This window comes from Carcharodon carcharias, chromosome 6 (assembly GCF_017639515.1).
Source record: "Carcharodon carcharias isolate sCarCar2 chromosome 6, sCarCar2.pri, whole genome shotgun sequence".
Taxonomy (NCBI): Eukaryota; Metazoa; Chordata; class Chondrichthyes; order Lamniformes; family Lamnidae; genus Carcharodon; species Carcharodon carcharias.
Window position 1 is genome coordinate 37,098,875 of NC_054472.1, and position 17,935 is coordinate 37,116,809.

The following is a 17,935-nucleotide window of genomic DNA, read 5'->3' on the forward strand; positions in this document are numbered from 1 at the left end:
TGTAGCTCATCTGGAGAACAGTAATGGGACTATGATTAGCATCAATACTTATGGGCTAAGAGTTGAAAATTTACTCATGCTGCTCTTTGCTGATCATTATCCAATGACTGCTTCTGGAAAATGTGGTGTGGATTTGAGGTGAGCCCAGGATTGGGCTCAGTCATGGTGCCTCGGTGTCTAATGGCTTACTGAGACTGTTAAATTCTCAGATGAACAGTGACTATCTAAGTTCTCAGATGAAGACTAGAGTTATTAGAGCCTTATAAAGGAAATGGAGACTTTGAAGAGGGGACATAAGACATTTACTTCCAGGAATGAGGAGTTACACAGATGACTGGAGAAGTTGGGGTTGTTCTTAGAGCAGAGAGGTTAAGAGGAAATTGGATAGTGGTGTTGACAATCATGAAGGGTTCAGATAGAGTAAACAAGGAGAAACTGTTTTCAACAGCTGCACGGTCAATAACCAGAGGGAACATAAGGAAAAACCTCTTATGCAATGAGTGATTAGGATTTGGAATACATTGACCGGTAGGGTGGTGGAAACAGATTCAATCATAGCTTTCAAAAAATAATTAAATAAATATTGAAAGTTATAAGATATAGGGAATAAGTATGAAAGTGGGACTAACTAAATTATACTTTGAAAGACCCAGTGTAGACTCAATGAGCCAAAGGACATCCTTTGTGTTATTCTATGATTCTAGAAACTTGGGGAAGGTGTCATTGTGTAGTTGGCACCCATGAACCAAATCCCAATAGAAGCTAATGTTTTTCAGTGAAGAAGGGCAAATTTGGAGATGGAATTCCATTTTTTCTTGGAGTAAAGATTTCTTTTCTCGAATTCCTTGTTTTATTTTCAATTGCAAAATTCAATTGCAGAACTGATCTCTTGAATTCTGCATTGCTATCTATTTTCCCAGATTATCTATAATCATTATCATTTTGCTGTTGTTAAATACATGCATTCTATAGTCTTGTGAATTCTACAGAAGATAATGCAGCTGGATGAATGTATCCATCAGATAGATGATCCATATAGGCAGGTAGGTCAAGGTCCCATCATTAGTTTGCATTGAGTTAGCTGATCCCAGCTAGGCTAACAGTTGGGACTGTTGGTTTCCAGCCGAAAGTACACTGGTGTCAGATGAGGTCAAGATGAGGTTTAGTTCAAGGGCTTCACAATTTAATAGCCTGCTAACATAGATCATCTCAGCTCACAAATGAATAATGTCCATGTGAAATACCATATCGCAGCAAGGACAGAGTTCTTCAAGAGAAGGGGAAGTAGGAGATGACAGCATTTACAGGTAACAGGTTAACTTTGAAAATGCTCTTTCTACTATTTAAATAATTGGATTCAGAATTAATTCAGAAGTAATTCTCATTATGAATGGAAAGCTTGTGGCCTAGCTATTTGAATAACATGACACCTTTTTAAATGCTACGCTGATTGTCAGAGGCAATGTTCAAAAGAAACTTATTGTCACGTGCACTTAACTGAGACATATAGAACCTGTCACTCCTGTATGCCTGGCTACAGAACACTAAGGCCGTACAATGATATGGGCCACTCTAAAATGTAAAGTCATAGCATATTTAGTATGCCCCAATATTTTGTTTTAATGTGGGGTTATATTTTCAGTTTGTAGAATGTCAAATATAGATAACGTAGAACTGAACAATTCTGCATGCCTGCACTTCAGCTATCTTTGATTTGCTAGTAAGTACAGTCCCACCCACTTATCTCAAGTCTATTCATGTGGACATCCTGCTGGTTATGACAAAAAGTGAAGTATCAGTCCCTGCATTAATACCAAACAATGTCGAGCTCCACATGTACACTGATGACACCAAGCTCCATCTCGCCACCACCTCTGTCCATCCATCAACTGCCTGTACTTGCTTGTCCAACATCCAGCTTTTGATTAGCAGAAATTTCTTGTAATTAAGTATTGGAAAAACCAAAGCTGTTGTCTCCAATCCTTGCCACGAATTACTTTCCCGAGTCACCAACTTTATTCCTCTTACTGGCACCCCATCCAGCAGCTTAAATGTTCACTCCCTCTACCATGGACACATAGTGGCAGCAGTGTGCAGTGTGTGCCATCTACAAGATATAATACATCAATTCACCAAGGCTCCTTTGACAGCACCTTCCAAACCAACGACCTCTACCACCTAGAAGGATAAGGGCAGCAGATGCATAGGAACACCACCACCAAGTTCCCCTCCAAGCCACACACCAACACCCATTCACACCACCACTCACAAGGTTCCCTTCGAGTCATACACCTTCCTGACTTCATTAATATATCACTATTTTTTCATTGTCGCTGGTCCAAAGTTCTAGAACACCCTGTCTAACAGCAATGTGAAAATACCTTCATCACACTGACTGTATTGGTTCAAGTAGGCAGCGCATCATCACTTTCTCAAGGGCAATTATGGAGGGCAAGTAAATGCTGGTCTTGCCAGCAATGCTCACATCCCTGAATGAATAAAAAAAATCTGCATGGCTTTGGTTATATTAGAATTGCTGATGCCCACCACCCCCTCCCCTCCATCTAGGAGCATCGTTTTTCCTGGTTTGACATACAGACATATCTTGACCAAGGTGGCGAGTGGTTGTTTCAGGGAAACAAAAGCATTTCTTTTAAATTATATTTTGACATTGATTTAAGAAGCACTAAAAGCTGATAAATCAGCTGAACAGTTTCAGGGATAGAGAGTGAAAGGGTGAAAGTAAAATGCTAACCATGAAATCTGAGTAGTAAGTGCCTTTGCTCTTATTAAGAGCCGAATTTGCTGTAACACAGCAAATCCTTGAATGACTAACTAAACCTAGATATTCAGGGAAGAAAATTGATATAATACTGGGAAGGAGAGGTGCTCTGGGACAGAAACGGAAATCTGAGGCTTAGTCGCACCTACGTCAACAAGCTGCTTATCTCAAGAAAATTGGAATGTTCACCATCATAGCAACATAAGTGTATAAGTGGAAATGTTATAACACACTACAATTATATCTTATTAAACCAGTGAAGGAATTGTACTTTATGTAGGTTAGGCCTCTCAAACTGGATTTTGTTGGCATCTCTTATGACCTTACTTGCTAGTTATTAATCTGCTCCTCCAAAAAGAGCATTAGTGATTGTGGAGTTCAGTATAATACTGCCAGCTTTTCATAATGTTTATGTATGTGTATATAATGGGTGTGTGTGCAAAGATGAATTAATTACCTCTTTAACTTGAGATTGCCAACATAAATGGTTTTACAATAGGCTAAGTCATTCTGCGTTCATTTTCCTATTCATACCTTGAGGTTTGAGGTGTCCAATGCGATACATAATGATGTATAATTCACTCATCCTAGAATTCCAACAGGGACTTGCATTTGAAGGAAGGATGTAGGCTGCAAATAGGAACCACACTGTAGCACTGATACTCCAACCATGTTCCCTTCAGGTCAGTGAATTTATCCCATTGTCATCTTTTGATGGAAAATACATGCTGGTGTCCTTGCTTGAAAAGTAATGAGGGGGCAAATTACCTGCTAGTGACCAAGCTACCGCTTAACTTTTCTAAATGGAATCTAAAATCACCAGGTTCCCTAATGTAGTAGCAATTTGTTTTCAAGCATTAGATGACATAAACCAACACCTCAAATACAAAGAAGATCCACTTGTCAGCGATGATGATGAATCATGTCTGAGTCAAACGTTAAAATCTGTGACCATGTATGTGTCTTCTGACAATTAGATTCTTGATCATTTCTACTGTTCAGTTAGATTGGCGCTGAATAACAAGTTTGTTCCTCACAAGTGTTACTTGCAGGTGCTATAAAATTAAGCTTGATAGAACTAAATACCATAAAATTCACAGAATCAATTTGCAACCATACATTAAATCTTTTTCAATTAAAAGGTTTATTTTGCTGATTTTTAGAAAGAATCAGATACTAAAATGCTACGTTTTACAGTGGTCGTGTAAAACTCTACAGTTTGCAATATTCTGAGATCAGTTATTACCCTCTTACTGAAAGTAATGACTGATAACTTCAACTACTCATCAAACATCAGTTAACCACATAAATAGATGACACACATAAGTTACAATATGAAAACAGGCCATTCAGCCCAACCAGTTCATGTTGGCATTTACCCCCACTCTTGTGCTTGAATGTTCTGATAGTATTTACATTGTCTACATTTATATATATATATGTGAAACATATGTTTCGTGCTTCTGAACTCAATATCCAAAGAATTACAGCCACATTTCACTCGAATTTGATGCATTCGCAATGCTGACTTCTCCTTATTATTGCTCATTGATTTCAGTGAGATTTAGGGCCGGATTTTGGCCACTGAGGTGCATAACTCAAGTCCGGAAATTTCCCAAATCTCTGCACTTGCCTCGGTATAAAGGATCCCAAAATACACTTGAGGGTGGGAGGTGTGGATGCATAATAGAGTTGGGCCCGATGATCTGAAAAGCAGAGTGTAGCTGGCCATAGGGGCGGGCAAATGTTGAGACAGTCTGGTTTGCTGTAGTCTTCTGGGTTCTAATCCTCATTGTTCTAGAAGTTGTTAAGCCTCTGACCCTCCCCCTCCCATTCCCCATGGCCTCTCATATGTTCCAACGCATGCCCCCCAAACCCCTCCCCATCATGACCCCCATATCCTCCATGCCAACTCCATAACTACTTACCCAATATCCACCATGGGCATACCTCAGGAGCCATGTGTCGATGAAAAAAACTTTTAACAATCTAATACAGCTCTCACTCCTGCACACTTGAAAGTGAAAAAGCTCCCATTCATAAAGCCCATTCAAAAATGTCAACTCTCTGAAAGTGGTTAACCTCTTATAAAAACAAACAAATTTATATTCCGAACCTCACATTAAATGCAGCTGATCCCTTAATAGCCTCTTTAAGCTGTCAGTCCCAAACTGTGAATTCAGAACCCACTGCTGTGGAATTGTTAGCTTTTGAAACTCAGCCAAGCATTCATCATGACAAAGTGGTAATCCTCAGTGTAATGTCATCAAGGAGTTCAATTTGAAACTCAACAACCAATATTAATTAGATCCCAGGCCAGATGGTGAAACTGGATGCCAATCCTTTTCTTCATAATCGTTTTATTTACAGAATGCAGCATTGCATATGTCTGCCCTTTACTTGCTAACCCAATGATCCAGCCTTCCTCTTATTCTCTTTTGAGTACCGATTTAACAAATTAACCAAATAATCAATTTAAAAAAAGCCAATTAAATCTGTTGATAGCCCCTAAGGACTATTGTATTAAAGAATACAAATTTAAAGGAATCTTATCTAACTGAATCAAAACATCATTTTGGGGCTAATGATACACTCCAGCCCCCACGGTGCCCACTGGTTGCCAAAGGCCTCAAATGTACCAGTGGACACTGTGTGCTCCATCTGCAAGTACACCTGACCACGAACATAGCCATAGAAGAGGGGCAGACAGTCAGGGCAGATGTCAATCTCTGCCTTTCTATCCTCATTTAGGTACACCAATAAATTAAAATAATTAACAAATTAAATAAACCAATTAAGCAAATTGACAGGCCTTTCAAGGGGCAATGTAACTGAGATAAAGTTCCAAAAGAAATTTGTCTAATTAAATTAAAATATTGTTTTGGGGGCTTATGAAGCACTGCAGCCCCCATGCAGTCTCCTTTTATACTCTTTTGGTACCGAAAAATAAAATAGGCTAATTAATAAATTACCATATCAAATTATCATCATCATAGCTGACAAGTGGATCCTCTTTGTATTTGAGGTATTGGTTTATGTCATCTAATGTTTGAAAACAAATTGCCTGCTCCTTTTGTGCTACTACATTAGGGAACCTGGTGATTTTAGATGCTATTTAAAAAAAATAAGAGGTAACTTGGTCACTAGCAGGCAATTTGCTCCCTCATTACTTTTCAAGCAAGGACACCAGCATGCATTTCCCATCAAAAGATGACAATGGGGTAAATTTAAAGGGGGTGTCCCTCTTTATACTCTTTTGAGCTCAACAATAAAGAGATGGGCAAATTAACACATCAAATCAAAGTGATTAATCTCCTAAAGGGGCTCTGTTACAGAACATAACTCTAAAGAAAACTTATAAAACTAACAGTTTCTCTTGTTTCCCTGCCTCCTACCCTACCAATCAATCAATCCAGTGTCCTAGCCATCCCTTTTTATACTCTTTTGAGTATATCCATTAAACAAATGGACAAATAAACACATTAACTAACTTAAACAAATTGACAGTGCCTTAAAGGCACTATAACTAAGGAAAAAACTTAAAGGAGTCTTTCTAGCTAAACCAAATTAAAATATTGTTCTGGGGGTTGATGAGCACTTCAACCCCCATGGTGCCCAAGGTCTCAAGCATGCCAGTGGATACTGCGTGTTCCCACTTCAGGGGCACCTGGCCGCAAATGTAGACACGGAAGAGAGGTAGACAGTCAGGCCGGACGACCCCTTCTGTCCCTCTTTATACTCTTTTGAATACACCAGCAAATTAAAACAATTAACAAATTGCTGAATTAAACAAACCAATTAAAAAAGTGACAGCCGCTTAAAGGGACACTGCATTAGAAACAAAACTCTAAAGGAATCTAATTGAATTAAAATATTGTTTTGGAGGCTAATGAAGCACTCCAGCCCCTGCACAGTCTCTCTCTCTACTCTTTTGATATCAAAAAGTAAAATAGACTAATTAACAAGCTAACAAATCAAATTAAAGTGATAGCCCCTTAAAGGGGGTGTCCCTTTTTGTACTCTTTTGAGTACACCAATAAAATAAGAGTTAATAATTTACAAATGACTCAATTAAATCAGACAATTAGTCAAATAGCCCCTTTAATGACACTGTAACAAAAAGCAGAATTTTAAATGAACTAAATTAAAATGTCATTTTGGGAGCATGAAGAAGCAATCCAGCCTGCCCCCCACTCCGTGCCCACCGGCTGCGGAAGGTCTCAAGCATGCTAGCAGACACCCCATGCTCCCTCTCCAGGGGCACCCAGCCATGAATGTAGCCACGGAAGAGGGGCAGACAGTTTAGGCTGGACAACACCCCCTCGTCCCCTGGCTGCCTGGACCTGTTAAGGGCCAGCTTGGCTAGGCCCAGGAGCAGGCGTACGAGGAGGTCCTCTGCCTTTCCATCTCCCCTTGCCCCTTTGCTCCAGGTGACCAAAGCTGAGGAGCGTGGGGCTGAAATGCAGCCAAAATTTAAGGAGCAATGCCGGCAAAAAACTAAGGAGTATACTCTATCACAACCTATATATGCATGGACTCCTCAAGGTCAAAGAAAATACAGGTGGCCTGGGAGTCCTTGAAGTATCGTAACCTACGATTGTACTGGACTGCTGCATGCAACACTCTCCTCACCAGATCCCCAATGGAAAGGGAGAGGACTCCCACAGAGAGCCCTCCACTGGGGATACCCGCCACCATTGGATGGCAGGTGTCCCTCTTTATATTCTTTTGAGTACCAGTGGAAATTAAAACTTATTAACCAATAAAGAAAAGCTGCCTGAACCAACTGATAGCCCTTTAAAGTGCACTGTAATTGAAAGAAAATTTAAAGCAACCGTATATAATTAAATGAGAGTGTCATTTTGGGGACTGATAATGCACTGCAGCCCCCGCAGTGTCCACCAGCTGCAAAAAGCCTGAAGTGTGCCAGCGGAAACCACATCTCCCTCTCCAAGGAAACCCAGCCACAACCATAGCCACAGAAGAGGGACAGACAGTCAGGCCAGATGACCCCCTCAACCTCCTGCTCACTTGACTTGTTAATGGCCAGCTTGGCCAGGCCCAGAAGCACGCTTACAAAGTGGTCCTCCCTGCTTGCCCCCATCTCTGCACCGGGAGACCAAACACCAGGACAGTGGGGCTGAAGTGCAACCAAAGCTTAAGGAGCAAACCCCGCAAAAAACTAAAAAGGGAATGCAATCTATCACATCTATATACACATCTAACATGGACTACTCAAGGCCACAGAAAATACAAGTAGCCTGGGAGTCTGTGAAGCACAGTAACCTACGATTGTAATGGACTGATGCATGGAAAACCCTCCATGCCAGATCCCCGATGGAAAGGGGGAGGACTCTCACGTAGAGAGCCCTCCACTGGGGACCCCTGCCACCATCAGACGGCAGGTGTCCCTCTTTAAAAGTGCTCTGGGTATTTAATTAAACATTGCCTTTCACCTCTGTATCTTGACAATATATTTACTATACTATTAACAGCTAGATGCTACTTTTTTTTCTATCCTATGCCTGTCAATAAAATAGGCCTGTACAGTTTTTTTTAAACTCTCAGTGACAGCTGCAGCTTGTTTTTTTTTCAATTTAAAGAGCAGGGGATTTAAGAAAACTTCAGATCATGACAATTTGCAAGTCAGCGGAAAAGATAACGCTGAAGCATTTGATAGAATCTTCAGCCAGAAATGATCCATCTTGGCCTCCTCCAGAGGTGCCCAGCATCACAGATGCCAGTCTTCAGCCAATTCGATTCACTCCGCATGATATCAAGAAATGGCTGAAGGCACTGGATATTGCAAAGGCTATCGGCCATGACAATATTCTGGCAATAGTACTGAAGACTTGTGCTCCAGAACTCACCGCGCCCCTAGCCAAGCTGTTCCTGTACAGCTACAACACTGGCAACTATCCAGCAATGTGTAAAATTGCTCAGCTATGCCCTGTAAACAAAAAGCAGGACAAATGCAACCTGGCTAGTTACCGCCCCATCAGTCTTCTCTTGATCATCAGTAAAATGATGAAAGGGGTCATCAACAACGGCACTTGCTTAGCAATGACCTGCTCAGTGACACTCAATTTGGGTTCCACCAAGGCCAATCAGCTCCTGACCTCATTACAGCCTTGGTTCAAACATGGACAAAAGAGCTGAACTCCTAAGGTGAGGTGAGAGTGACTGCCCATGACACCAAGGCTGCATTTGACTGAATGTGGCATTAAGCAGCCCTAGCAAAACTGGTGTCATTGGAAATCAGGGGGAAAAGTCTCTGCTGGTTGGAGTCATACCTAGCACAAAGGAAGACGGCTGTAGTTGGTGGAGGTCAGTCATCTCAGCTCCAGGACATCACTACAGGAGTTCCTCAGGGTACTGTCCTCAGCCCAACCATCTTCAGCTGCTTCATCAATGACCTTCCTTCCATCATGAGGTGAGAAGTGGGATGTTCGCTGATAATTGCACAATGTTCAGCACCTTTCGAAACTCCTCAGATACTGAAGCAGTGCACATCCAAATGCAGTACGATTTGGACAACATCCAGGCATGGGCTGACAAGTGGCAAGTAACAGTCATGCCATACAAGTGCCAGGCAATGACCATCTCCAACAAGAGTGAATCTAACCATCATCTCTTGACTTTCAATGGCATTACCATTGCTGAATCCCCCAGTATCAACATCCTGGGCATTACCATTGACCCAAAACTGAACTGGAGTAGCCATATAAATATTGTGACTACAAAAGCAGGTCAGAGGTTAGGATACCTGTGGCAAATAATTCACCTCTTGATTCTCAAAAGCCTGTCCAGCACCTACAATGCACAAGTCAGGAGTGTGATGGAATACTCTACACTTACCTGAATGAATGCAGGTCCAACAACACTCAAGAAGCTTGACACCATCCAGGACAAAGCACCCTTTCCACAAACGTTCACTCCCTCGGCCACTGATACACAGTAGCAGCAGTGTGTACCATCTACAAGATACACTGCAGAAATGCACCAATGCTCCTTAGACAGCACCTTCTAAACCCACAACCATTACCATCTAGAAGGACGAGGGCAGCAGACCCATGGGAATACCAGCATCTGGAAGTTCCCCCCCAAGCCACTCATCATCCTGACTTGGAAATATATCATCATTCCTTCATTGTCGCTGAGTCAAAATCCTGGAACTCCTTCCCTGACAGCATTGTGGGTATACCAACACCGCGTGGACTGCAGCGGTTCAAGAAGGCAGCTCACCACCACCTTCTCAAGGGCAATTAGGGATGGGCAATAAATGCTGGCCTAACCAGCAAAGCTCACATCCCTTGAATGAATAAAAAAAACATTGTCTGCCCTTCCAGAGTGTTTATGTCTATTGCATCAAATTGTGACTCCCACACTTCAGGTTAAGGCCCTTGTAACAGCCAAAACTGGGTCTGTTTGAACTCAGCACTGAGTTCAAATGGCACTGCTAAGTTTCGGTTTCCATCACATGTGAGTCAGGCTGTGCCTCCTGTCTCCTATTGGCAAAAATTGGATCTGTTGAAAATGGCTGGCAAGCAAGACTTCCGTATCAGGGTCCCAGGTGCCATTTACAAAGGTTCGCTGAGTTTTCCTGACTCCATGAAAATCCTGCCCTTAATTTCTGCAATAGATGCACAAAATCCTTCCATCTTGATTCTTTTGTAAGATGTATCTGATGACAAAATTGGATCAAATATTAGCATTCTGCAAATTTTGGAAAAAGTTTAGAAATTCTAACACTGTCAAAGCTAAAAGCAATGAAACAGTATATGGTATAGTTCCATCCTACTTAGATTATTATATTGTAGAACTGCTTTAAAAAGACTTAAAATTCTGCCCTCACGTTGCTAAAATGATCTCACTTATTCTCAACGTAGGTTTTTTGTCGGCGGGAGGGTGAAAATACTGGTTGAGGCTAAACTATGTTGATGAAGGGAATACTCCTCCACCTGAAACAGTATAGCAAGTTCTTTACCAAAGCTTTGGGATCACACTTTGGGATTTTTGACTTATTTAATATGGGAGATTTTTAAAATCTACCTTTAATTAAGATATTACCATGAAGTTAAATTTAGCTCACAAGTGAGGGGTTCAAATCCATAGTGCAGCTATATTATGGAAATATAGAATTAGACAGAATTTCAGTGTTTATCCAGAATGGTGGTGTTGACATACCACATCAGTTTGGGGCAGTGAGGTAATTAATACATTCCAGGCAGGAAATTGGTGCCTGCCTCAATTCATCTGCTGCTGAAAGCTTCATCCAAGTGTTTGTCACCTCCAGACGTAATTATTCCTTGCATTAATTATTTATTCCAACACATACCTGGCCGACCTCCCATGCCATAAACTTGAGGCCATCGAAAATGCTGCTGGCCATGTCCTAACTCACAACACATCCCATTAATCCATCACATCTGTGCTTGCTGACTTATATTGGCAACTGGTTAAGCAATGCCTCAGTTTAAAATCCTCACTCTTGTTTTCAAGTCCCTTAATAACCTTGCCCTCCTTATATCTCTGTAATCTCCTCCAGTTCTACAACACTCTTGAGATACCTGCGGTCCTCCAATTTTGGCCTCTTGAGCATCTTGGATTTTAATTGCTCTACCACTGGCTGGCAGCTGTGCCTCCGGATGCCTTAGTCCTTAGCTCTGGAATTCGCTCTCTAAACCTCTCCACCTAATTTTCCTCCTGTAAGACCCTCCTTAAAACCTGCTTCCTTGACCAGGCTTTTGGTCATCTACCATAACATCTTGTTATGTAACTTAGTTTTAGGTTATAATGCCTATTTGAAGTACCTTGAGATATTTTATTATTTTAAAGATGCTATATAAATGCAAGGGCAGGATTTTATGGTCCCCTGCTGGCAGGTTTGCAGGTGGGGAGGCCCGTAAAATTTCTCTGGTGGCCTTCCCACCGTTCCAACCTGTCTTCAAGTTTACATGGGGCAGCCAGGGCCTGGGATGGCCCGCCTGCCCTCAACCTAGTTGAGGCCCTTAAGTGGCCAATTATCGACCATTTAACAGCTGCTTCCCGCCTGGCCTCAATTTTGAGTTCATGAGCAGAGGGGAAACCTGGCAGGTCACCCTGCTTCGTGCCTTCGGGCAGGAAGTGGAGCGCCTCCCTCAAGGGCCCTCTTTCCGAATTGCCCCGTGCTCCCAAGGTCTGCCTCCCTGCGGGTGCACCCTCCCACCGGCCTCTTCATCAAAACCCACACTCATCCCTGCCGCTAGGCTTCATCTCCCATATCTTCTTTGAGATCCCCCCCACACTTACCTAGTCCTGGACTCCAGGATTTAGAATCTGGGGACTGCTGGTAGTCCCAATCCTGGCCACTGTTGCCACTGCTGTTGCTGAGAATACAATGCTGCCAGCTAATCAGGTTGGCCGGCAGCACTCTGAGGCGGAACTTCCTCCCGAGTTCAGGGCACAAATCCTGCCTCTAGTCAATTGATGCTCCTTGGAGCGTTAAATGGTAGTGGGGCTGCTGTGATTGGCGGGGACGCGTTCCCTGCTGATTCTTTGGGTGGCGGGGCAGGAAACCCTGCGATCCAAAAATCCTGGCCTAAGTTATTGTTACTGTTGGGATTGCCTCATTCTCAAGAGCCCAGAGTGGGATTTTATGCCAGTGTAGCTCATGCTCTGAGTGTATTAGCAAATTTCAGTAATTGCTTAGCTGGTCACTCAGGCCACAGAGAGTTTGGGAAAATTACTTCAGTTTCTTGTCTGCTTGGTGGACGCTGAAGAAACCTGAAGTGGAAGTCAGGTACAGAGGTGAGAGCACCTTCCTTATGTTTAGCATTGACTCGCTTCAGAGAATTTAGATAAGTGAATTTAGCCCATTGATAGTGTGGCATAATTGGCTTTTTCATATTTTGAGGACCGTTATCAAATGATTTATGTCCATAACATTTCATTTGTTCACATATATAAATATAATGAATTAGCATATTGGTTTGATATGCTTGATCTTGTCTCACTCAGTATTCATCAATCAGCCATTGGGCACATGCAAGATTGTGAGACATAATGCACATAAAAAAATTCATAGTTAGAACAACCTCGGAATTATCATAGAGTCATAGAGATCTACAACACAGAAAAAGGCCCTTTGGCCCATCGAGTCTGCGCCAGTCAAACAAGTACCTAAATATTCTAATCCCATTTTCCAGCACTAGGCTCATAGCCTTGTATGCCATGGCATCGCAAGTGCACATCCAAATACTCCTTAAATGTTATGAGGGTTTCTGCCTCTGCCACCCTTTCAGGCAGTGAGTTCCAGATTCCCATCAACTTCTTGGTGAAAAATTCTTTCTCACATCCCCTCTAAACCTGCTCCCCTTACCTTAAATCTATGCCCCCAGGTTATTTGTCCCTCCACCAATGGGAAAAGTTCCTTCCTGTTTACCTATCTATGCCCCTTGTAATTTTATACACCTCAATCATGTCTCCCCTCAATCTCCTCTGCTCCAAGGAAAATAACCCCAGTCTATCCAATCTCACCTCATAACTAAAACTCTCCATTCCAGGCAACATTCTGGTCAATCTTCTCTGCACTCTCTCCAGTGCAATCACATCCTTCCTATAATGTGGATTCCAGAACTGCACACAATACTCTAGCTATGGCCTAACCAGCGTTTTATACAGTTCCAGCATAACCTCCCTGTTCTTATATTCTATGCCTCAGCTAATAAAGGCAAGTTGCCCATATGCCTTCTTAACCACCTTATCTACCTGTCCCGCTACCTTAAGGGACCGGTGCACATGCACACCAAGGTCTCTCTGATTACCTCAACTACAGCTCCTCACACCCTGCTTCCTGTAAGGACTCCATCCCATTCTCTCAGTTCCTTCGCCTCCGTCGCATCTGTTCTGATACTGCCACTTTCCAAAACAATTCCTCTGACATGGCTTCCTTCTTCCTTAACCGAGGTTTTCCATCCACGGTAGTTGACAGGGTCCTCAACCATGTCTCGCCCATCTCCCACGCATCCACCCTCACACCTTCCTCTCCCTCCCAAAATCATGATAGGGTCCTCCTTGTCCTCACTTATCACCCCACAGCCTCTGCATTCAAAGGATCATCCTTCACCATTTCCGCCAACTCCAGCAGGATGCCACCACCAAACACATCTTCCCATCACCCACCACTGTTGGCATTACGTAGGGACCGTTCCCTCCGGGACACCCTGGTCCACTCCTCCATCACCCACTACACCTTAACCCCCTCCCACGGCACCTTCCCATGCAACTGCAGAAGATGCAACACCTGCCCCTTTACTTCCCCCCTCCTCACCGTCCAAGGGCCCAAACACTCCTTTCAAGTGAAGCAGCACTTCACTTGCACTTCCCTCAATTTAGTCTACTGCATTCGCTGCTCCTAATGCGGTCTCCTCTACATTGGAGAGACCAAATCCAGACTGGGTGCCCACTATGCAGAACACCTTCGGTTTGTCCGCAACCATGACCCAGATCTCCCAGTCGCTTGCCATTTTAACACACCGCCCTGCTCTCATGCCCACATGTCCATCCTCAGCCCGCTGCAATGTTCTAGTGAAGCTCAACGCAAACTGGAGGAACAGCACTTCATTTTCCGATTAGGCACTTTACAGCCTTCTGGACTTAACATTGAGTTCAACAACATCAGATCATGAACTCTCTCCTCCATCCCCACCCCCTTTCCGATCCCCCTTTGTTCTAATTTTTAAATATATGTATTTTTTAATATATTTTCTTTTCCCAACTATTTCTATTATTTTTTAATTTATTTCCATCCATTGTTTTATCACCACCTTTTAGCCTATTTCGATCCCTCCTCCCCACCCCACCCCCACTAGGGCCATCAGTCTTGCTCGTCCTAATTTCTACCCTTAATTCTTACATTCTTACACAAGACACATTCCTTAGCTAATATCACCACCATCAACACCTCTTTGTCCTTTTGTCTATGACATATTTGGCAATCTCTTCTTTGCCTCCACCTATCACTGGCCCTCTATCCAGCTCGACCTGTCCTACCTCCCTCCAACAGCTTAGATTTCACCTAATTTCTATTTTTCCTTAGTTCTGATGAAGAGTCATACGGAGTCAAAACTTTAACTGTATTCCTCTCCGCAGATGCTGTCAATGCTGCTGAGTTTTTCCAGCTATTTTATTTTTGTTTCAGATTTCCAGCATCCACAGATTTTGCTTTTATCCCTCTGATCCTCGGTACTTCCCAGGGTCATCCCATTCATCGTGTATTCCCATGCCTTGTTAGTCCTGCCCAAGTGCATTACCTCACTTATCCACATTAAATTCCATTTGCTACTGATCAGCCCATCTGATCAGCCGATCCATATCCTCCTGTAATCTAAGGATATCCTCCTTACTATTTACCACCCCACCAATTTTCGTGTCGTCCACGAACTTACTGATCAATCCCTCCTACATTCAAGTCTAAATTGTTTATATATACCACAAACAGCAAGGGACCCAACACTGATCTCTGTGGAACCCCACTGGACACAGGCATCCAGTCACAAAAACCATCACTGCTTTCTGCCACTGAACCAATTCTGGATGCAATTTGCCAAATTGCCTTGAATCCCATTCGCTCATACCTTCATTATCAGTCTCCCATGCGGGGCCTTGTCAAAAACCTTGCTGAAGTCCAAGTAGACTACATCAAATGCATTGCCCTCATCTACACACCTGGTCACCTCTTCGAAAAATTCAATCAAATTGGTCAGACATGACCTCCGCTTAACAAAACCATGCTGACTGTCCTTGATTAATCTCTGCCTCTCCAAGTGTAGATTAATTTTGTCTCTCAGAATTGCTTCCAATAGTTTCCCTACCACTGAGGTTAGACTAACAGGCCTGTAGTTCCCTGGTTTATCCCTTCCTCCCTTCTTGAATAACGATACCACATTGGCTGTCCTCCAGTCCTCTAGCATCTCTCCTGTGGCCAGAGAGGTATTGAAAATTGTTGCCAGTGCCCCTGTTATCTCCTCCCTTGCCTCACTCAACAGCCTGGGATACATTTCATCTGGGCCTGGAGATTTATCTACTTTTAAGCCTGCCAGACCACTTGGAACCTCCTCCCTTTCTATGCTAATTTCTTTAATTATATCACGGGGTCCTTCTGCCTGATTTCCATACCCAAGTTGTCCCTCTCACTTGTGAACACTGCCACAAAGTATTCATTTAGAACTCTACCTACGTCTTCCGGCTCCAACACAAGTTACCACTATGGTCCTTAATGGGCCCTATTCTTTCCCTAGTTATCCTCTTCCTCTTAATGTACTTGTAAAATAACTTTGGATTTTCCTTTATTTTACCTGCCAATGTTTTTTCATGCCTACTTTTTGCTCTCCTGATTTCCTTTTTTAAGTTACCCCCTGCACATTCTATACTCCTCTAGGGTTTCCGCTGTTTTGAGCCCTCGGTATCTGCCATAAGCCTCCCTTTTTCTCTTTATCCAATCCTGTATATCCCTCCACATCCAGGGTTCCCTGGATTTGTTGGTCCCACCCTTTGTCTTTACTGGAATATGTTGGCCCTGTACACTCCCTATTTCCTTCTTGAATGACTCCCACAGCTCTGATGCAGATTTACCTAAAAGTAGCTGCTCCCAGTCCACTCTGGCCAATTCATATCTGACCTTATTAAAATTGACCTTCCCCCAATTTAGAACTCTGATTCTTTGTCCTTTCCATTACAACCTTGAATCTAAAGGAGTTATGATCACTATCTGCAAAATGTTCCCCCATTGATACCTCTACCACTTGCCCGGCTTCATTCCCTAAAATTAGGTTCAGGACTGCCCCGTTTCTTATAGGACCTTCTATGTACTGGCTTAAAAAGCTCTCCTGGATGCATTTTAAGAATTCCGCTCCCTCTAAATCTATCTTGCTACGACTAACCCAGTTACTGTTGCGGAAGTTGAAATCCCCCACTATTACTATCCTATTATTTTTACACTTCTCTGAAATGTTCCTACATATCTGCTGTTCTGTTTCTCTCACTGTTTGGGGGCCTATAGTGCATTCCCAGCAATGTGATTGCTCCGTTTTTGATTTTCAGTTATACCCATATGGCACCAGGGAGGCAACATACCATCCTGGAGTCACATCTACGGCCGCAGAAATGCCTGTCTGTTCCCCTTACTATCGAGTCTCCTACCACTATTGCTCTTCCCCTCTTTTAACTGCGCCCTTGTGCAGCTGAGCCACTCACAGCGTCATGAGCATGGCTGCACTCCTCAGAGGAACCGTCAGTTTTCCAACACAAAAATGGTTCTGAAGCGAGATGCACCCTGGGAATTTCCTGACTACCTGTCTAACATCTTTCTTCTGACTGATGGTTACCTATTCCTTCTCTATCTGCACTTCCATAAGCTGTGGGGTGTCCACATCTAAAAATGTGCTAACCACGAAACTCTCAGCCTAGCGGATGCACCTTAGTGCCTCCAGCTGCCGTCCAAGCTTTGAAACTCGGAGCTCAAGTAGTGCAGCTGGTGACACTCCCTCCACACATGGTCAGTCAGAGCAAAAGGAGCATTTAGGACTTCCCAAATGTTGCACGCGGTACATGACATAGGACTGAGCTGCCCTTCCATGCCTCTAGTTGAAAATAAACCCTTACTTTAAGTTAAATACAGTAAAAAAAAGTTACATTATTTTTGTACTTTCAATAAAAACTAGAACTCTTACCTTTCCTTAGCTTAATCTATTTTAAACTGGAGAAAAACACACACCCACTACTCACCAATCAGCTTTCTCCTTTGTGCTGACATCACTTTTTGAAGCTTCCCGGCACTCACGCTGGTTCTGATCTCTTCCACTCTTTCGTGTTGTCTTGTGATGCCACTCCTGTTATTTTCAACAAGAACTGACTGCAGGACACTCTTCCCAGACTGCTTCACAATGATGCTAACTGCAGGACACTCTTCCCAGACTGCTTCACTGCGATGCTGACTGCAGGACACTCTTCCCAGACTGCTTCACTGTGATGCTCACTGTAGGACACACTTCCCAGACTGCTTCACTGCAATGCTGACTGTTGGACACTCTTCCCAGACTCAAAAATAAAATTGGATAGCAGATCTTCCATAAAGAACATTAGTGAACCAGGTGGGCTTTTACAGCAATGGTT

The 17,935-nt window shown here is 43.0% G+C and overlaps 1 protein-coding gene across 1 annotated transcript in view; it reads left to right on the forward strand.

The window, feature by feature from the left end:
* Positions 1–17,935, forward strand: part of rims2a (regulating synaptic membrane exocytosis 2a) — a 1,407,304-nt gene that overhangs the window by 776,106 nt on the left and 613,263 nt on the right. The window lies entirely within an intron of this gene.